The 6,796-nt window shown below is 45.5% G+C and overlaps 1 pseudogene; it reads right to left on the reverse strand.

The window, feature by feature from the left end:
- Window positions 1–206: 206 nt before the first annotated feature.
- Window positions 207–600, reverse strand: LOC112630346 (annotated as a pseudogene).
- Between the last annotated feature and the right edge of the window lie 6,196 nt (window positions 601–6,796).

Below are 6,796 nucleotides of genomic sequence, written 5' to 3' on the forward strand. Positions count from 1 at the left end.
CACTATCAATCTATGTAAGCTTACTTACAACAATGCCTATGTGAAAAGAATATAGTTATCTGTGCTTGGTGGAGTTGTGTGCTCTCCAAAAGTTAAGCAGACGGGAAGCCAAAAATATAAACTGGGACTGACAGCACAAGAAAGATTCTTTCACTGAGGGGGTTAAGTAGCCCTGAAAGGAGACTTTGGAGTCAAGCAGCCGGGACTCACTTGGAGCCAGTGTACTTGGTGACCACGTTGGTGCCCTGGGACAAGGCGTGCTTGGGCCAGCTTGCCGGGCAGCAGCAGGCGCAGGGCCTTCTGGATCTCACAGGACGTGATGGTGGAGCTCTTGTTGTAGTGCGCCACGTGGGACGCCTCTCCCATGATGCGCTAGAAGATGTCGTTGGCAAAGGAGTTCATGATGCCCATGGCCTTGGACGAGATGCCGGTGTCGGGGTGGACTTGCTTCAGCACCTTGTACATGTAGATGGAGTAGGTCTCCTTGTGGCTGAGCTTGCGCTTCTTGCCGTCTTTCTTCTGGGCTTTGGTGGCAGCTTTCTTGGAGCTCTTCTTGGGAGCTGGTGCAGACTTTGCAGGTTCAGGCATGGCCAGACCCAAGACCGACACTGACCCCCGAGAATGCAAGCAGAACCGTAGTCTCAGGGTCTACTGGAAACGACTGTGTACTTACAGAGGCCATGCACATGACCTCTGTTCCTTTCTTTAGGCACCTGGGCTCACCAATTAGAAAGACATAATTTTTGCCCAGAGCCCCATTGGGTGGGGAGACCAACTATCCTTTTAGGATCCCTCCTCAGACAAGCAGGCCTAACAAAAGCTATTCCTGAAGCTAGGATATGGAGAGCCTCAGAAATTATATCCTTCCTATTAATATAAGTGAGGACCGAAGGTGTCACTCTTCCAACACTGAAAATCCCTTCCCTCCCTCAGGGTATGGCCCTTCACTTCATTTTTGGGGCATAACATCTTTATAGGACAGGGGTAAGGTCCTAATACTAACAGGAGAATGCTTAGGACTCTAAGATTTTTGAGAATGTGTTGGTAAGGGAAACTAAATCTGATTTTTCTCAGTCCTCTTTGTGATCAAGGAGGACAGGCAAGGGTGCAGGTTTTCAAGAATGTGTCGGTAAGGGCTACTAAATCCAACCTTCCTCAGTCCTCTTTGTGGTGTAAGAGGAAAACTGGGGTTTCTGCTGCTGCGTCAGTGAGCGCAATTATTCTGATCAGCAGGGTCCAGAGACTGTTGCGGGTTCTTGGGCAAGCAGGGTTTCTGCTGCTGCATCAGTGAGCGCAACTATTCCAATCAGCAGGTTCCAGGGACCATTTAGGTTATTGGGGGGTGGGGTGGGGGGAGGTGGACAAACCAAAACTGGGAACAGTTTTTTCTTTCAGATAGGAAGCACTCAGGCATCAACAGGCTCACCCTTGAAATGCACCCTAAGTCCTTGGGACCAATTTGACCCACAAACCCTGAAAAAGAAGCAGCTCATTTTTTTCTGCAGTATGGCCTGGCCCCAGTATTCTCTCCCTGATGGGGAAAAATGGCCACCTGAGGGAAGTATAAATTACAATACTATCCTGCAGTTTGACCTTTTCTGTAAGACGGAAGGCAAATGGAGTGAAATACCTTATGTCCAAGCTTTCTTTTCATTGAAGGAGAATCCACAATTATGTAAAACTTGCAATTTGCATCCCACAAGAGGACCTCTTAGCTTACCCCCATATCCTAGCCTCCCTATAGCTCCCTTTCCTGTTAATGATAAGCCTCCTCTAATCTTCCCCACCCAGAAGGAAACAAGCAAAGAAATCTCCAAGGGACAACAAAAACCCCTTGGCTATTGGTTATGTCCCCTTCAAGCTGTAGGGGGAGGAGCATTTGGCCCAACCTACATGTCCCCTTCTCCCTCTCTGATTTAAAGCAGATCAAGGCAGACCTGGGAAAGTTTTCAGATGATCCTGATAGGTACATAGATGTCCTACAGGGTCTAGGGCAAACCTCCGATCTCACTTGGAGAGATGTCACACTATTGTTAGATCAAACCCTGGCCTTTAGTGAAAAGAATGCAGCTTTAGTTGCAGCCGGAGAGTTTGGAGATATCTGGTATCTTAGTCAAGTAAATGATAGAATGAGAGCCGAAGAAAGGGACAAATTCCCTACCAGTCAGCAAGTCATCCCCAGTATGGATCCCCACTGGGACCTCGACTCAGATCACGGGGATTGGAGTTGCAAACATCTGTTGACCTGTGTTCTAGAAGGACTAAGGAGAATTAGGAAAAAGCCCATGAATTATTCAATCATGTCCACCATAACTCAGGGAAAGGAAGAAAATCCTTTTGCCTTCCTTGAGCAGCTTAAGAAAATATACTCCCCTGTCACCCAACTCACTCGAGGGTCATTTGATCCTAAAAGATAAGTCTATTACCCAATCAGCCACAGATATCAGGAGAAAGCTCCAAAAGTGAGCCCTGGGCCCTGAATAAAATTTGGAGGCATTATTAAACCTGGCAACCTCAGTGTTCTATAATAGGGACCAAGAGGAACAGGCTGAAAGGGAAAAGCGAGATCAGAGAAAGGCTACAGCCTTAGTCATGGCTCTCAGACAAACAAACCTTGGTGATTCAGAGAGGACAGAAAATGGAGCAGGCTAATCACCCAGTAGGGCTTGTTACCATTGTGGTTTGCAAGGACACCTTAAAAAAAGATTGTCCAACAAGAAATAAGCTGCCCCCCTCGCCCGTGTCCACTATGCCGAGGTAATCACTGGAAGGCGCACTGCCCCAGAGGACAAAGTTTCTTTGGGCTAGAAGTCCCCAACCAGATGATCCGACAACAGGACTAAGGGTGTCCGGGGCAAGAGCCAGCTCATGTCATCACCGTCACTGAGCCCCGGGTAAGTTTAACCATAGAGGTCCAGGAAATTGACTTCCTCCTGGACACTGGCGCAGCTTTCTCAGTGTTAATCTCCTGTCCCAGACAGCTGTCCTCAAGGTCCGTTACCATCTGAGGAATTCTGGGACAGCCTGTAACCAGGTATTTCTCCCACCTTCTTAGTTGTAATTGGGAGACTTTGCTCTTTTCACATGCCTTTCTTGTTATGCCTGAAAGTCCCATACCCTTATTAGGGAGGGATATGTTAGCCACAGCTGGAGCTGTTATCCACATGAATATGGGGAAAAAGTTACTCATTTGCTGTCCCCTGCTTGAGAAGGGAATCAACCCTGAAGCCTGGGCATTGGAAGGAACAAGCTCAAGCTCCAGCCTTAAGCCTTCTCACGGGACAAAACTTATCTTTATGCTTCACAGAGAGAGCAGGAATAGCTTTTGGGGTCCTTTCTCAGACTCGTGGGACAACCCCACAACCAGTGGCTTACCTAAGTAAGGATATTGTTATAGTAGCAAAAGGCTGGCCTCACTGTTTACGGGTAGTTGTGGTGGTGGCCATCTTATTGTCAGAGGCTATCAAAGTAATACAAGGAAAGGATCTCACTGTCTGGACTACTCATGACCTAAATGGAATACTAGGTGCCAAAAGAAGTTTATGTCTATCAGACAAACCACCTGCTTAGATACCAGGCGCTACTCCTTGAGGGACTGGTGCTTCAAATATGCACATGTGCAGCCCTCAACCCTGCCATTTTTCTCCCAGAGGATGATGAACCAGTCAAGCATGACTGCAACAAATTATAGCCCAGACTTATGCCACCCAAGAGGATCTCTTAGAAGTCCCCTTAGCTAATCCTGACCTTAACCTATATACTGATAGAAGTTCACTTGTGGAGAATGGGATACGAAGGGCAGGTTATGCCATAGTTAGTGATGTAACAGTACTGGAAAGTAAGCCTCTTTCCCCAGGGACCAGCGCCCAGTTAGCAGAACTAGTAGCACTTACCCAAGCCTTAGAACTGGGAAAGGGAAAAAGAATAAATGTGTATACAGATAGCAAGTATGCTTATCTAATCCTACATGCCCATGCTGCAATATGGAAAGAAAGGGAGTTCCTAATCTCTGGGGGAACCCCATTAAATACCACAAGGAAATAATGGAGTTATTACATGCAGTGCAAAAACCCAAGGAGGTGGCAGTCTTACACTGCCAAATCCATCAAAAAGGGGAAGGAGAGGGGAGAACAGCAGCATAAGTGGCTGGCAGAGGCAGGGAAAGACTAGCAGAAAGAAAAGAGAGAAAGAGACAGAGAGAGAGAGAGGAAGAGACAGAGACAAAGAAGGAGTCAAAGAGAGAGAGAGAGAGAGATAGAAAAAGTAAAGAAAAAAAAAGTATATCCTATTCCTTTGAAAGCCAGGGTAAATTTCTATCTACAAAGCCAAGGCATATTCTTCTTATGTGGAAAACTTCAACCTATATTTACCTCTTAGATAGTTTGCAAGAAATAACGAAATTTATCCTTACTCTACAATCCCAAATAGGCTCTTTGGCAGCAATGACTCTCCAAAACCACTGAGGCCTAGACCTCCTTACTGCTGAGAAAGGAGGACTCACCACCTTCTTAGGGGAAGAGTGTTGTTTTTACACTAACCAGTCAGGGATAGTAAGAGATGCCACCCTGTGTTTACAGGAAAAGGCTTCTGAAATCAGACAGCATCTTTCAAACTCTTATACCAACCTCTGGAGTTGGGTGACATGACTTCTCCCCTTTCTAGGTCCCGTGACAGCCATCTTGCTATTACTTGCCTTTGGGCCTTGTATTTTTAACCTCCTTGTCAAATTTGTTTCCTCTAGGATTGAGGCCATCAAGCTACAGATGGTCTTACAAATGGAACCCCAAATGAGCTCAACTAATGACTTTTACTGAGGACCCCTGGATTGACCTACTGGCCCTTTGGCTGGCCTAGACAGTTCCCCTCTGGAAGATACTACCACTGCAGGGCCCCTTCTTCACCCCTATCCAGCAGGAAGTTGCTACACAGTCATTGCCCAATTCCCAACAGCAGTTGGGGTGTCCTGTTTAGAGGGGTGATTGAAAGTTGAAGCCAGCTGGACTTCCTGGGTCAAGTGGGGACTTGGAGAACTTTTCTGTCTAGCTAAAGGATTGTAAACGCACCAATCAGCACTCTGTAAAATGGACCAATCAGTAGGACATGGGTAGGGACAAATAATAAAAGGTGGCCACCCCAGCCAGCAGCAGAAACCTGCTTGGGTCCCCTTCCATGCTGTGGAAGATTTGTTCTTTCACTCTTCACAATAAATCTTACTGCTGCTCACTCTTTGGGTCCACACCACATTTAAGAGCTGTGACACTCACTACAAAGGTCCGTGGCTTCATTTTTGAAGTCAGCAAGACCATGAATCCACCAGGAGGAAGAAACTCTGGACACATCTGAAGGAACAAACTCCAGGCACACCATCTTCAAGAGCTGTAGCACTCATTGCAAAGGTCTGCAGCTTCATTCTTGAAGTCAGCAAGACCAAGAAGGAACCAAATCCGGACACAGTATTTTGCTTAATTATTATCCTTATAACAGGGATAATAGTTACCAACAAAGAGGAAGCATGAAAGTTTTACTATCACTGAGTCTGCAAGGACTTTTTATTGGATTTAGTGATTACATCACACCCTTTAGCACTTACAGTATCAGTCATTGCCCATTTGTACAACAAGACTAATTGCTGGGTCTGTCCCAAATGGTTTCCTCAGTTCAATAACACTAAGGAACATGCACTATAGTAGCAATGTTCTCCAAACTATTATTTTTAAATTCTACTGACATGGCTGCATCATCTGGGGATATTCCTAACCTAGGTTCTCTTTTAGAAAGTGCACTATCTCAGACATGCCGAACAAAGAGATCTATCATTTCCATACTCTCATACGGAAATTTAACTGAAAGAGAAGATTGGGGAGGACATGCACATGACAATCCCATCTTAGAAAGACTATGGATGGGGAATTCTATAACCAGAGGCCTCTTCTGATTTGCTGGTATTCCTCTCTTTGAAAGGCCAGTACTTTTCTATTATGATGCAATCCAGATGGAAGGCAATAGTAGGAGTCATAGAAGCACAAAATCAATCCATAGACTCTTTAGGCTCAGCAGTAACACAGAATAGATGGGCCCTGGATGTCCTTATAGCTGAGGTAGGTGGTACCTGTGCAGTCTTACATGAAACATGCTGCTTCTGGATCAACACCTCTAGTCAAGTTGAAGAAAACCTACAGGTGCTTAAAGGTCAAGTGAAAATCATTGACAGATTAAGAGAAAATGCAGGCTCCAGCCCTGGATGACTACAATCCCTCTTTAATAAATTCCAGTCTTCACTGTGGAACTGGTTAGCTTCATTAAGCCCCCTCTTGCTCATATATTTTATATTAATGTTTGGAACTTGTCTACTCAATACTATAACTCGAATTATTTCCTCTTGCCTAGAAGCAATCAAACTAGATGGTGCTGCACACTGAGCCATACATGGACACACCTTTCTTCCAAGGACCCTTAGATCGATTCCAGGAGAAGTCCTAGCTGTGGTTCCTCACACAATACCCCTTTTCAGCAGGAAGTAGCTAGAAAGAGTCATCACCCAATACCCACTAACAGCAGTTAGGGTTACCACTCCAGAGAAGAGAATGATATAGGAGCTAAGAAGGAATTACTTAGGCAGATAGCAAGGGCATGGGAGTCCTTGCTAAGGCTTTTCTTTTTAATTAAAAACAGCTCCAAATCATTTTCTAAGAAAGAACAGCCTGCAAGCTGGGAGCTTGCACAAGTGAATGCCAGCAGGAACTAAGGACTAGGCATTTTGAAAATAGTGGCTCCATCTTCCCTTCTCTGCCAGCTA

The sequence above is a fragment of the Theropithecus gelada genome, chromosome 8 (assembly GCF_003255815.1).
Source record: "Theropithecus gelada isolate Dixy chromosome 8, Tgel_1.0, whole genome shotgun sequence".
In the NCBI taxonomy this organism is placed as follows: domain Eukaryota; kingdom Metazoa; phylum Chordata; class Mammalia; order Primates; family Cercopithecidae; genus Theropithecus; species Theropithecus gelada.